Source organism: Enhydra lutris, unplaced genomic scaffold (assembly GCF_002288905.1).
Source record: "Enhydra lutris kenyoni isolate GAN:26980312 unplaced genomic scaffold, ASM228890v2 scaffoldscaffold17, whole genome shotgun sequence".
Lineage (NCBI taxonomy): Eukaryota > Metazoa > Chordata > Mammalia > Carnivora > Mustelidae > Enhydra > Enhydra lutris.
Window position 1 is genome coordinate 42,628,219 of NW_019154101.1, and position 14,723 is coordinate 42,642,941.

Sequence of the window (14,723 nt, forward strand, 5' to 3'; positions counted from 1 at the left end):
GTTGTCACTGAGAATCATGACCTGAGGAAGTGGCTCTTAAAATCAAATCTTCCTGCAATTGCTCTGTATTCAAATTGATCAGGAAAAGAAGAGATAAAGAGAGCATATTTCCTACACATTCTGAGAAAGATCGAGTTTCACATATGGCAAGTGGGAAGTTTCTCAATGTGTGGGTGATTACTGTCTTGCCAATTCAGTGTGCTTTTATCCAAGGAGACTTTTTTTGCTGCAGAGGAGGTTCTGCTCCAGAACTGTGAGAAGTGGATGCACTGGTGAGCGGGAGTGGGCAGGCAAGGAGAAGTCATAGGATATGCTAAAGGCACTGTGTTTTGTGTTCCTTAGTTGGAGGGTGGGAGTTGGGGGACAACATTCTTCCAGGATCTCTCCCTGGAGGTTTGGTAATGGTGTATTAAGTCTGGGCAGTAGTTCTGCACACAATTATGCCTTCTTCCTCGGGAGAAATATAATCCCAAACTTCTCAAATGTTACAGATTCCAGAAGTCAGACAAATCCATGAGCTTTAGAGAGCTGAGTAAATCAGAGAATATTGGAGGAAGAATAGTAGGTATAAATAAGTGGATAAAGTAAGAACATTTCTGTAAGAATACAGGATTTGCTGAAATTGTAAGAAACGAAAAGGACTAGATAGACCAAAGCATTCCTCCCTTCTAAAAGCACACGGGATGCAGAGCAGCCACAATAATCCACCATTTCTAGTTCCCTTCACATTTCAGATCCGATACATGTGCTTCCTTGAGCATTTAAGAATAAAATAAATAGCAACTTCTATAGGAAGTAAACTTTTATAGGAAATTGAGCGTTGTGCAGAAAATTTAAAGCAAATTCTTAAGGCGCAGTGTTTCTGAACTTAAGAGGAATGAGTTGAGATTAAATAAAGTTGACCTCTAGTTTGTTTGCAATTGAAGCTCACATTCAGCCCCTGAATAATTTGAATAGTTTCTTGGCTAAGAGTTCACATCCAAGAGCTGAATATGTTATGCATTGGGCATAAAAGACCAAACCTTTGATTAATCTTTTCTGTTCAAACTTTTCACCACCACAAAGTACTTTCCAAACACAAGCATTTTTGGAAAAAGAGTGCATACTCGGTCAAGGAGCCAGAAAGAAGCAATCTCCAAACACTGAAAACACCACCTTCCCAAGTTCCAACTCCCTCTCTGGAGTCCAGGATTTGTAATGCTAATCTGAGTACCTTCTTCCATCCTGGAAAAAAGGGAAAAATATCAAAGTGATGGGGTTGAATATTCACTGTGGTGCTAAGAGACAACATATTTTTCCAGCACTTTCCTTTCTTAACTCTTTCTTGGTATATGGATTTGTACAGAGACAGCATTTGCCTGGTATTTAGCATGATGACAAATGACTGTCAATTTGGGGCAGCATTCCCAAGGGTTTTCATACCAGAAGAATAATCTCACTTATTACTTTGCAATACCTGCTTTTGTCCACGATGCTGTAATAAACCATCAGCATAGTTAAAAATGCAATCCAACTAGTTAGAATTTGGGGACCCAAAACTCCCAAACATTTATTAGAAATCTTTACTTTGAATCCAGGTGCTTTTGCAACCGCGATGCAGTCGTTTTTCTCTGGAAATTACACATCTTATTAATGAGACAAATAGTTCAAAAAAGATCTGGAAGTCACTTTGGTTTTGTGTTTCCAACATACAGAATGCCTGTCAGGCTTGATCAACTGCCTGGCATTACAACTGCCTGGATTACAATTGATAGTATCAGTGTACTGATAGATCAGAAACAAAATCACTTTTTAATGTCACTATAGAGCACTAGTTATTTACTGTACTTTCACCCCTAGGGGAGACTCTGAAGCTGTAATTACTGACTAAAAATTTGCCTATTAATGTACCATTCTAGGGGCGCCTGGATGCCTTTGGCTTAGATCATGGTCCCGGGTCCTGGAATCCAGCCCTACATCAGGCTCCCTGCTGGGTGGGAAGCCTGCTTCTCCCTCTTCCATTCCCCCTGCTTGTGTTCCCTCTCTCACCAAGTCACTCTCTGTCAAATAAATTAATAAAATCTTCAAAAAAAATAAAAATAAAGTACCATTCTAGCTGGCCTATTCGTTATTTCCTAATGATCTTCACTGTGTGTTTCTTTTTTTTTTTTAACATTTTTTTAAAAGATTTTATTTATTTATTTGACAGAGATCACAAGTAGGCAGAGAGGCAGGCAGAGGGGAAGGGAAGCAGGCTCCCTGCCGAGCAGAGAGCCCAATGTGGGGCTGGATCCCAGGACCATGAGTCACAACCCAAGCCAAAGGCAGAGGCTTCACCCACTGAGCCACTCAGGCACCTCTTTTTAAAAAATTTTATTTAATTATTTGAGAGAGAGAGTGTGAAAGAGACAAGGGCGGAAGTGGGGGAGAGGGACAGAGGGAAGTCCTACCAGGGGTTCCCTCCAGGGACCCTGAGCTGAAGGCAGATGCTTAACCAACTGAGCCACCCAGGCGCCCCTTCATTGTTTCTTAAAACTTTCCATCTGCTCTACTTCCTGAGGGCTCTCTGATTAATACTGAAAATAGGCACACATTTTTATTTGTATACGTATACTGTATTACAACCAACTTTTTAATCCAAAAGTTATAAGGTAAGTCTGCATTAGACTTTCTAAAGAAATGAATTTGTATCTGTACTTCATTTTGTAACCCACAATAACTTCTGCATGCAAAATACATGCATTTAAATCCTTCAGTCTGGTATACTAGTACACTGCAGATTAGCTTTTTTTCTCATTCAAAGCAGTTTGTTTTATGCAGCTGTTGGGAAAAGAAAATAATTATTCCCCAGGCTATTCTATACGTCAGTCCAACTTGGGTTTAAACTTTTATTCTTTTCAAGACATGAAATGTGTTTTTTCATTTCTTTTTAATTTACTGAGTTTTTGAATATGCAAAGTTCTAGAAATAAAGGAGTAAATTTACTACTTCAGCAAAGGTACTACAGCAGTTTTTCTTTGATAGGATCCCTATGTTACCACATATTTTACTTCTCATAAAATTTTGTATGGCTAAAAATCATAATACTACTTAATTTGTGTAGAGAGAAAGTCATTTTCCAGCTATTATTTCATAGTTTTATTTTACTTCTCAAATATAATTTTTTTCTTATATAAGATTAACCTGTCTTTTGGAAACTTAAAAAACAAATGCTAAATCTTTTGTCAACATAAACCACACTGTGATATTATTGGTTCTCCTAAAATGCCATAAACTATATGAGGCCAGAGAGAAATGACCATGATTAAAATAAAGAAAGTTTTCAGAGCCCCTGGGTGGTACAGTCGGTTAAGTGTTTGCCATAGGCTCCTGTCACGATCTCAGGGTCCCAACATGGAAGCCCCTGAGGAGCTCTGCAGTGAGTTCCCTGCTCAGCAGGGAGTCTGCTTCTCCCTCTCCCTCTGCTCCTCCCCGCTGCTCTTGTGCAGCCTTGCATGTGCGCACGCGCGCACTCTCTCTCTCTCTCTCTCTCTCTCTCTCTCTCACATGGATACATAAAATTTAAAAAGAATAAGGTCAGTTTCTCTCATGTTTATGAATGATTATCAATACTATACATAAAAATGACTATAACAATAAGCATTACTAAGGGTCCTAACTTTTCCCAACTAATTTGGAATGCCATCTTTAACATATTTTAAATTTCCATATCGACTATAATCTATTACCAGAATTTCTATCCTTTCCACTGACCTACCTATTATTGTACCAATATAATACTACTTACTATAATGTTTAAAATGAGTTTTTGTTTCTAGAAGGAAACTTTTCTGCTACTTTTCATTTTCTAAATTTGACTATTCTTGCTTGTGTATACGACCTTTAGAATCACTTCATTTAGTTCCCGTACCTTAAGAAAAATCCTGATGATATTTTTATTGTGATCACATTAAACTCATGGATTAAAACAAGGCAACATCTTAATGATGTTGGGTCCCCAGTTCTAGAATATGGTAAAGTCTTTCTATTGGTCCCAGTCTTTTTCATATCTCCAGGTAGCATTTATGGTCTCTCACATTCTTAAGTTTATTTCTAGATAGTTTATATTTAATGTAGTTTATCTTCTCATTTGGAAATAGGAAAACTATTGATTCTTGACTCTTGAGTCTAAGTAGTTTTATACTTTGTCACCTCACTTTACTGAATTCTCTGTTTGCAGTAGGTTTTTAATTTTCCTACATCTACCTACAATCTAAATACACAACTATCTCCACCTAAACAACAGAAGAATTTGCTTTCCCAGGACATTGCATTGCTTTCAGTGTGTCTTAGCTGGATAAACTGTACATTGTGATTTAGTGACACTTGCATAGCTTTCCTTTTAGTGTTCAATACATAGGTGAGAAGAAGAAATGTTCACTTTTAGGTATTATGTGCTATGCTTTGTGGGAAGGGCTTTATATTCATTATCTCATGAACTTAAGCAGCTCTATGAGATAGGTACTTAGTTATACCCACTTTGTAGATGAAGAAACAGAATCACAGGGGTCAGATAACCTGTCCAAGCTTCTAGACCAGGAAGTGGCAGAGTCAGAATTTGAAATGAAATACATTTCATTTCATTGAAATGAAAATACATTTCCAAATGAAATTTATAAGACTGCGAAAACAACTGTCTCCTGGTTCCATATTTTGCAGGGCTCTTACACCCTGTAGCTAGAGCAACCCAGGGAGAAGTTAACCATAGCTGAAGAGGTTAGACTTAGCTCAGATGATTCTCTAGAGGTCACAAACCATTTGTACTCTAGAACCAACATGATTTCTCTTTAGCACACATATGGATTCTTTCACTGATAATGGGCATACTGATTGCAGGCCTCAAACTTATATGCTCAAGAAATACAATTATCTTCATTTTCCCGGTATGGGTTCCCATTACTCTTTATCATAGTTCAATCTGTGTAAATTCAGTCAAGTTTGGTTTCCCTTAATACATTTAAAGATTCCTCAGTCAAGTCACGGTCTCCTGAGTTAATTCTAGAGCTTCAGGACCCCATTTCTGTGCTTGAGATTACATTCTGCGACCATCAAGAAGGTGGGCAAAAGCCCAGCTAGTCATTATTCTTCCATAATGGTATTCTCAGAGATGCACCCTGGGCTCTCTTGTGTCCAGTATCAGTCTACTCAGATTGCTGATCTAAATGAGTCACAGTTCTATCCTCATGGCCAGCCACACTTCATTTAGTCACATGGGGAAAATCTAGATATTCTTTTAGGGTTGCTTAGGGATACCAATTTTTACTTCATTTATCCTGAATTATTTATCAGAAGGAGAGCCACAAGTTTTGCCATGCTTTTTTCTATGAACTGAATTGTGTTCCCCCAAAATTCATATAGTGAGGTCCTAACCCCCAGTGTGACTATATCTGGAGATGCATCTTTTGGTAAGTAATAACGGTTAGTGAGTCATAAGGGTGAGTTTCTACTCCAATAGGATTAGAGGCTTTATAAGAAGATCTCTTTCTTTCCATGTGCCTGTACAGAGGAAAGGCCACGTGAGCATACAGTGCGAAGGTGGCCATCTACAAGCCACAAAGGGAGACCTCACCAGAATCCAACCATTCTGGGAACCAGATCTCAGACTTCCAGTCTCCAGAACTGTGAGAAAATAGATGCCTGTTGTTTAGGCCACCTAGTCTGTTCGTTATGATAGCCCAAGCAAACTAAGACTCCCTTGGACTCCGACTAGTAATCTCTTTACTCTCAAATTCTCCATACCACATCTATCTGCAGTTTCTATTACTCTTCACCTTCCCTCTCTCCACCCTCTACTCCCCAAAAAAGCTCAGAACAGAGCCTCTTCTTTTGCACTACCTCCTCCCAAAAAGAGCATAGATGGCTCTTGCCTTCTTGCTTCTCTAAGCATCTGATCTAACAGAGAAGAAGATGGGTGATTAAAAACTGGATTCACTTGATTACATCATCTTTCTAAGGCTCTACCTAGATCTTTGTTTCTGAAATCCAAACACAAAATATTGACTTCTCGCTTTCAGCAGTGGCAGCATGTCCTTGAGGCAGCGGTTGCTCTTAACTGGCTGTTCAAATAAGAACAGGACACAGGGTAACAGAAAAAAGTAAGTTAAAAAACTCGATTATAATCCTGTAGTAAGTTTTTATATCTGAGCATAGGCAAATGAAAATGTCCAAGCTATGACAATATTATAATTGAATTACTCAGTCTTTGAGGTTGTAAGGGACAGGCTCACCTGGACTATCTAAGAAGATAGGAGTTATTAGTAAGACTACCCCAGTGTACGTTAATGTAGAAAACTGTCTCCACAGCCAGTCAGGCCTAGAGAGAAGTGGAATATGATACATCCTTTTGTGGTATACACTTAAAGTTCTAGCAACTAAACAGCAATGAGTGTGCCTCAATGCCTGTCATCCTCTCAAATGCAGGTGTCCACTGAAACCCCAGTCCTGTGATATGGCTATGCTTTACTCTTAGAAATTCTCTGTCTCTGCTGGTTTTTTCCTGGCTTCCATTGTCTTTATGTCCTTCTGTTTCATATGCCTCAAGAAAGTGTCTCAATGAGTTAGTGGGTCCTCATCAAACAGAGCCCAGTATTTGGCAGTGTTTTCATACCAGGATACCCTACAGGTCTAAATGTCCTTCATGTCTGACCAGCCACAGTAAAGAATAAATAGCCAAGAGATGAATTTTGCTCACTGCACATTGTTTTATAAATTTGAGCCAACATCGAAAAACTGAAAGATTTTACTAAAATCAGAATTTTGTTTTTCCTAAAAAATCAGAATTGGCAACAATGTGGCAACAGAATCCATAACCTAAAACTGAATCAATCACCTGAACTGAACTGTGACTTTCTCTGGTAGTAGGAGCTTGCTGTCTCCAGGATAGCAATCCCCCCCACTCATGCAGTGTTTGCTGAGGGGCTGGATCTGCTTCTCTCAGTTACTGCCTGGCACTGAAGGTGTTTGAATTGGAGAACTTTGTGACCTCTGTCCAGGACAGTTGAATCTGGTCTAAGTGGTTGTGACCTGCATTGACAGAGTCATATGACAAAAAAGAAAGAATGATGGTTATGTGAAAGGAGTTGCCTCTATTTCTCTCAGAAGAAGCCTCTTCAGTGAATCAGGTACTTAGAGTTTCAGGAGCTATCTGGTAATTGCCTGAAAACTTTCTGAAAGGGAACAACAAAAGGATCAGTTCAGATCTAGAGAAACTCTGACAACCTGATCAACTCCCATTACTGGGCTCTCACTCTTTATCTCTCATATTTAAATTCCAAATACTGTCCTCCATTCTTCCTTCTCCTGGGACTTTTCCAGAATAAGGGATATCAAATACTAGGACCGAGGAAGTCTTTTTTTTTTTTTTTAAAGATTTTATTTATTTATTTGACAGACAGAGATCACAAGTAGGCAGAGAGGCAGGCAGAGAGAGAGGGAGGAAGCAGGCTCCCCACTGAGCAGAGAGCCGGATGGATGCGGGGGCTCTATCCCAGGAGCCTGAGATCAGGACCTGAACCGAAGGCCGAAGGCCGAAGGCCAAGGCTTCAACCCACGGAGCTACTCAGATGCCCCAAGGACCAAGGAAGTCTTATGTGTTAAAAAACTTGAAACAGTAAAGTGTGTTTCTTGTGTATTGTTTCTCAAGCCCTCCCTTTGAATGCTTTTCCTTTCTAGTGGCCAGTTTTCTAGTGACCATCCCTTTCTATAATATTAGAATCCTTCTTGGGATGCCTGGCTGCCTCAGTAGGTGGAGCTTGTGACTCTTGATCTCAGGGGTTGCGAGTTCGAGCCCCACATTGGGTTGGGTTAGAGATTACTTAAAAATAAAATCTATCTATATCTATGTATCTATACATCTATATATTCAACTAAAACTCTCAGCTTGCCAGGTTAAGCCCTTAGATCTAGAAAATATCTTCACCATCCTTACCTATAGTAAAATGCAACAGTAATTAACATTCAGATTTAAATATAATCTAATAGGCTCTGAGGTTGTAAAGTACAGAGCCACCCAGGTAGCAGCACTACAAGATCCTGAATCATCAAATATGATTTTGTGGTATATTTAAAAATTTCTAAAGGAAAGTAAAATGCATTTGAGAATATTTTCCATAACAATAAAAGTAAGTTAATTTACATCATAACCTTTGCTTAATCAGAAACTTTTGTTGATCAGAAAACCTATTTTCCTAGGCATGTCTTTTAAAGTTATATTACTAAGACTGAAGAGTCTTAGATCAGAGGCTGCTAACTCAATGACCTTCAGAATGAGGGTGCTATGAAGCTTGGGAAGATCACATCCACCCAAGATCCAGCATTTTTGTACAGTGGGATCTGGTGAAATGAACCCCAAGGGCATTTTTAATGGGCCGAGTCATATTTAACCCAGGGAGTGCCTACTTCAGGATGAGTGATTTGCTCCAACTTCTACAGGGAAGAAAGTAGATATGATACTATCCTGGGTCTATTAAGAGGATCAACTCTTCTTCTAACTCCAAACTTCCCACCCTAGGAAACTATCTTTTTTTTTTTTTTTTTAGATTTTATTTGTTTATTTGACAGGGAGAGATCACGAGTAGGCAGAGAGGCAGGCAGAGAGAGAGGAGGAAGCAGGCTCCCTGCTAAGCAGAGAACCCGATGCGGGGCTCGATCCCAGGATCGCAGGGCTTGATCCCAGGACCGGGGATCATGACCTGAGCGAAAGGCAGAGGCTTTAACCCATTGAGCCATCCAGGCGCCCCGGAAACTATCTTTTTGAGTTGCCACTTGCCTGGTCCCTTTAAGATGTAACATTACTTCCTTTACACCATCCTGATTTATCCCGCCCTCCAATGCAAATATCCTGCTGTGAGCTAAGAATAACACAACAGCACCTCAGCTCCTTTCATTTCAATCACATTTGCCCATAGGAAGTGGGATTTGCATATTTCAAGAGTAAGAAGAATTGGAAGGAGGAATTGGATCCTGGCATTCTTTCAGAAAATCAACGGTAAAACCTATTCCTTTTCTGATTGAGTCTCTGAATTCTAATTCCTCTCCTTTCTTAAAAACTGTTCATTCCCAGCAGTTTTCTTGGCCAGTAGGATACTGATAGTAAGCGACATAACTCATAACCAAGTTAAGGTCTGTTACTCAAATTCTGAATCTGCAACAGAATGGATGTACAGTCCACAAAGTCACTGGCCAACTTTCCAAGTCATCTTTTCCTCCTCCATGCATTGGGGGAAATGAAGCATTCACTTTAATCAGAAGGTAAGAACTTGGAATTAGAGAAGATTATTATATTTTACTGTAAACTCAGTTCAAACATTGATTCTTCCAATTAACTATTGGTAGTAAGATTACTATTGGTAGTAATCTTGGTAGAAGGAACTTACCTTGTCTGTTTCTCTATGTGCCAAATAGGGATAATAATTATGCATCATATAGTTTTGCAAGGACCAGAGAAGTCAATAAAAGCTAACTCTGCTATCCAATAGCATCTAGCAGGGTGTTAAGCACAGAGAAGCAGGCTCAGGTGTTTTTTGCTAATATGTTCTATCTATTGATCACTTTCTGCTTGATAAGACTTGATATTTTTACACATCATTGCAATCTTTTCCTACAAAGTGCCTTATTATGACTCTCCAAGCTACCAGTGAGAAAAGCCCATTTTATTGCCATATTTTAAAGATAAGGCATCTAAATCTAAGAAAAGACTCAGGTATGATGCCAGGGAACCAGGTGTGAACTTCTTTTCTACAAAGTGGGCTAGGATTATTTCCCAGGATTCCAGGCAACTAGAGAAACTTTTTGAGAACTTGCTCTGACTGGTCATTTCCCAGCATAGGCGAGTGAAATAGTGCAGCCTGTCCCACCAGCCACTGGGCAAAGCCCATTCCCCTTCATGTTGACCAAAATAGGGCTGGAAAGCTTCCCTTCCATTCAAGCCCGTGCTCCTGCATGCTCTGCTTGGTAAGTTAAGAGATTTCTCTTGAGATGCTGATTTGTACTTAAAAAAAAAAAAAATGAACTTATGCTTGGAAGTCTTACTGCAAAATTATATGATGATGTAATTATTTATGTAGTCGCGGCTGAGCCTATAGAAGCCAAAAGCTTTAAAATCTATATCTACAGTTATAGATTTAGACAGAACTCCCCTACGTCATTACATTAGCGTGTGCGTGTGCACACACACACACACACATATACACACACCTCAAATACTTCTTTAAGTTTCAGACCACTTTTGATGTAACTGTGTTCTCTCTATTTTAACATTCTTGAAGCAGCCCTTGTGAAGTTTAAGATTAAAATCCCAAGTCTTGCAGTTCAGACAGAGAATGAATATAAACGCTGAAGGTGATCTCATGTGCTCAGAATTAAGCCATTAAAGGTCAACGTGACTTAAAATATGGACCAAACAATACAGCATTTAGAAAGGGAGCTTTCTTTACCCAGTCCTAACTAATGCAATGAAGTATATTTTCATCTTGATTATTAACAGTACTAGTTAAGCAATGCATTTTCTTCATGCTATTTTCCTCTTTTTAATTTGGGAATATAACTCTTTGTAGAAATAAATATGCAGTAAATGATGGCAATAAATGATGATCACTGTCTGCTGACTTAGAATAAAGGAAGCCCAGAACAATATATTGCCCATTTTAGGTTCTTAATTTGTGGAATTTTTATATAAGATGAATTGAAAACTCCTGAAAGTGAAAAATAATTTCTGCTTCTATTATTTTTATGCTTGCAGGGTCTAGGTCAGTGACAATATCAAGGAGGCAGCTTAGAGGTGGGCTTTATTTAGCCCCCTCATAACCATCATCAGCCCCCCATCATGACTCCCCAAACAGAACCCAACCAAAGCTGAGCATTGTATATGTTATTCAAACATAGCTCCAAACAAGGCCCCAGGCTGCTGCTTCCAACAGATCTATCTCAAAGCTTCTCCTATCTTGACAGGACACCACTGGCCTGAATATCCCTGTTTATATCCTCCCAATAACCATCTTTCTGCCGTTTAAGAGTTTATGTCATAGTTTGGCCATAAGAGCATGGAGGTAGGGAGCCCACACACAGAGAGAGGGAAAAAAAAAAAAAAAACCCAAGCCATTTTGCACAAGGGACTCATTTGCACAAAAGTGCTAGACCACTGTGCACCGCAATCTGAGTTGAGCTAGATAATTTTTCTGGGCCTCAATTTCTCCACCCACAGAATGAAGGACTTAAAGGGGCTGATCTCATAAGTTCTTGGCAGGGCTCTGAGCACCAGATTCCTGGTCTCACCAAATATCTGAATTTGGGTTGCTTATCAACACCTGCTAAGGATCCAGCATTCCTGGACCCCTTTTGTTATCTTTAACCATTTTTCTGCAGGAAAAGAAAAACTCTAGCAGGGTAATTACTGAGGATGAAGCCGAGATGTTACCCCACAGGGAAAGTTCCCTAGCTCAGCACCCCTCCCATCACCCCACTACCCCCAGATGAAAAGCTGTCTAGGGAGGAGACCGCCGGCAGAGTCGAGTGGTCAGTGGGAGAAGTTGGATAAGATTATAGGAAGCAAACCACTCGGCTTATCTCAAGTCTCACTTTCTTACTTCCTTTACTCATGCTCACAGTAGAAACAAGGAAATGTTTCCGAAGTGAAGTTCTTGGCTTCCCCCTCTCCCCCACCAAAAGGGACTTTTTCTGGAGAAGGGGAATGGAAGGCAAAACAAAGAAGGAAACAAAGGACTTAAAACAGTCTACAGGAGGACTCCCACTCGTGCTCAGAAATGCTGGCTCCGAGTTAGGTGAGCCCGGCATCCCGGGCAGGTGCTGCAGCCGCTGGGAGCTCCCGAAGCCCTGGTTGAGGCCGGAGGGACCTTGTGCAGAGGGGCTCCCTGGTGACTTGGCCACGGGAAAGAAAGCCTCGGGGTCAGCACACTGCCAGCCCCCATAAGTAGATCTAATTATGACCGCTTACTTCAAAAAGAGGATTTAACCCAAAGCAGATTTAACAGGGCAGTTTCCAAAGGGCAGCGGGAATCCCGGGCCTGACCTTTGAGAAAATCCTATAGGCTTCACTGCCCCCTAGGAACTCAGCAAGCAAGTCACGGTGGACTCCTCAGATCGCAGAGAAATTCAGGGCTGCCATCTTGAGTTGTCAGGGTCCTAGTAGGGGTGTTTAATTTAGCAGAAGGGTGTCAGGCTGGGCCTGCCCACCACAGCGTGTGCACTGGTGGTCAGTCAGAGGATTGATCTGGGGGAAAACACCGATAGTAAAAAAATATAAAGCCCTCAAGTATAACCTGTTAAGTCAAAAATACTATTTCAAAACCTTAAGGTGGTTTGATATATGAGCAAGCATCAAAATTCTCTTAGAGAATTCTTATCTAAAACAGGAAAGTTTGCTGATGTATCCCAGTAGTGCTGCTGATCAAGATATCAAAAGCATCTTAAGATAATTCTCTTTTTTTTTTTTTTAAAGATTTTATTTATTTATTTGACAGAGAGAGATCACAAGCAGACGGAGAGGCAGGCAGAGAGAGAGATAGAGGGGGGGGGGAGCAGGTTCCCTGCTGAGCAGAGAGCCCGATGCGGGACTCGATCCCAGGACCCCGAGATCATGACCCGAGCCGAAGGCAGCGGCCCAACCCACTGAGCCACCCAGGTGCCCCAAGATAATTCTCTTTTAATTATTACTTTGATTTTAAAAACCTACACAGCACTTTGCTCAGGAGAAATGGTTGCTGGAGTTGTTTTAGTAAAATCAAACAACTCCAAAGGGTACAGAGGATTGGAATTGTTCATCTACAGTTGATCAACAAGAAGTAAGTAAATAAACACATCTGGGAGGGCTTATTGTAGAATATAAAAGTACTTTGTGAACTATAAAGCTCTCCATCATGTGTTATTATTTCAATTACTCTCATGGAACACAAAAATTAGGAAGACAAAAAAAAAAAAAAGGAAAAGGAACAGCCTGGATAAGTACAGTCTCCCAGCCACACACATCATTCAACTGATGAATCACTGAACTTTACCTCAGAAACGAATAATCCACTATATGTTAATTACTTGAATTTAAATAAAATGTAAACATAAATAAAAATAATTAAACCAACAATTGAAGTGAACTGGTGCCACCTCAGGCATTTAGCTTACATGGGAAACTATAGAAGAGACAGGTGTGTCTGGTTCTGAACCAAATCATAGACAGCATGACTGGAAAACAATTGATTCACACAGGTGTTCTTTAAAATTATTTGATTTCAGATCTTTCAGGAATTCACTATCAAATAAGCAGCTGCTCTTTTACTTGACCACGTTCCAACACAGAACCCCTAACCAGAGGGCTATTGTAGACATTCATAATTTACACTGTCACTAAAACCTTGTTTGCAAGATCTGTGCTTGAGGTTGGAAGGTTCACAGAGACTGAGGGAGTGGAGCTTATTCTCAGTGCTTGGTTTACCCCCAATATGTCAAATTAGACCATTGTTCAAACACAAAGCTGATAAACCTTAGCTTACAGGAGCAGAAGACAGGCCTAAAGAAATGGAGAGTATCGTACATTACACTCCAACAAGCAAAGAGAACTTTGTTCTCCTTTCCACTTCTCCTTCCCCAAGGGATGTGCCAAGTCCAACAATAAGTAAAAATTACCAATAACTTTTTAAGCCTTTAACAAAAACCTGTGCTGTTTCATGCTTTTATTTACTCTTACTATGACACCTTTTTCTTATAAGCAAAGTAACCTCTAAATACCGTATCTCTTTCTTGTAACTAAATATATAATAAAGTTGGGATTACTAAAGCTGTTCCCAAGTGGCTCTTAATTTGCAAGTCCTAAACACAGAAGCAGACACGCTTGGTAACTCAAAGCATGAGGATTGGATGTCACCAGTTTCAAAGATTGTGGAATTCACAGACATAATGATTCAGCAGAGGAAAGAAAAGGGATAGAATAAGCTGAAAAGATGCTGAACAAAACTGGAGATTATAGGAGAGTTAGTTACAAAGCTTTTCAAGTTGGAGTCTCAACTTCAAACATGGTGATACCAGGTCTGAGAGAATTACCTGTCAGGACAGATATCAGTGCTCAACATGCTGAGGTTTTATTTGAGGTTGTTTTGTTATTGTTTTTTTACACTGAGTTTTAAGAGTTATGTAACCCTTAGAAAGCAGGTAGATCTAGTCACTTAGTAATTTATATACAACCAAGTATTAAAAGTTTCTGTTGTGGTATTAAGAATGAATAGGATTTATTTTAGAGATACCACCTCACACCAGTCAGAATGGCTAAAATTAGCCAGTCAGGAAATGACAGATGCTGGCGAGGATGCGGAGAAAGGGGAACCCTCCTACACTGTTGGTGGGAATGCAAGCTGGTGCAGCCACTCTGGAAAACAGCATGGAGGTTCCTCAAAAAGTTGAAAATCGAGCTACCCTATGACCCAGCAATTGCACTGCTGGGTATTTACCCTAAAGATACAAACATAGTGATCCGAAGGGGCACGTGCACCCGAATGTTTATAGCAGCAATGTCCATAATAGCCAAACTATGGAAAGAACCTAGATGTCCATCAACAGACGAATGGATATACAATGGAATACTATGCAGCCATCAAAAGAAATGAAATCTTGCCATTTCTGATGACTCGGATGGAACTAGAGAGTATTATGCTTAGCGAAATGAGTCAATCAGACAACTATCATATGATCTCCCTGATATGAGG

At 40.0% G+C, this 14,723-nt stretch overlaps 1 protein-coding gene across 1 annotated transcript in view; it reads right to left on the reverse strand.

Annotated features, from left to right (window-relative positions):
• The window catches only part of LOC111147678 (filamin A interacting protein 1), a 165,602-nt gene that overhangs the window by 31,846 nt on the left and 119,033 nt on the right, over positions 1-14,723 (reverse strand). The window lies entirely within an intron of this gene.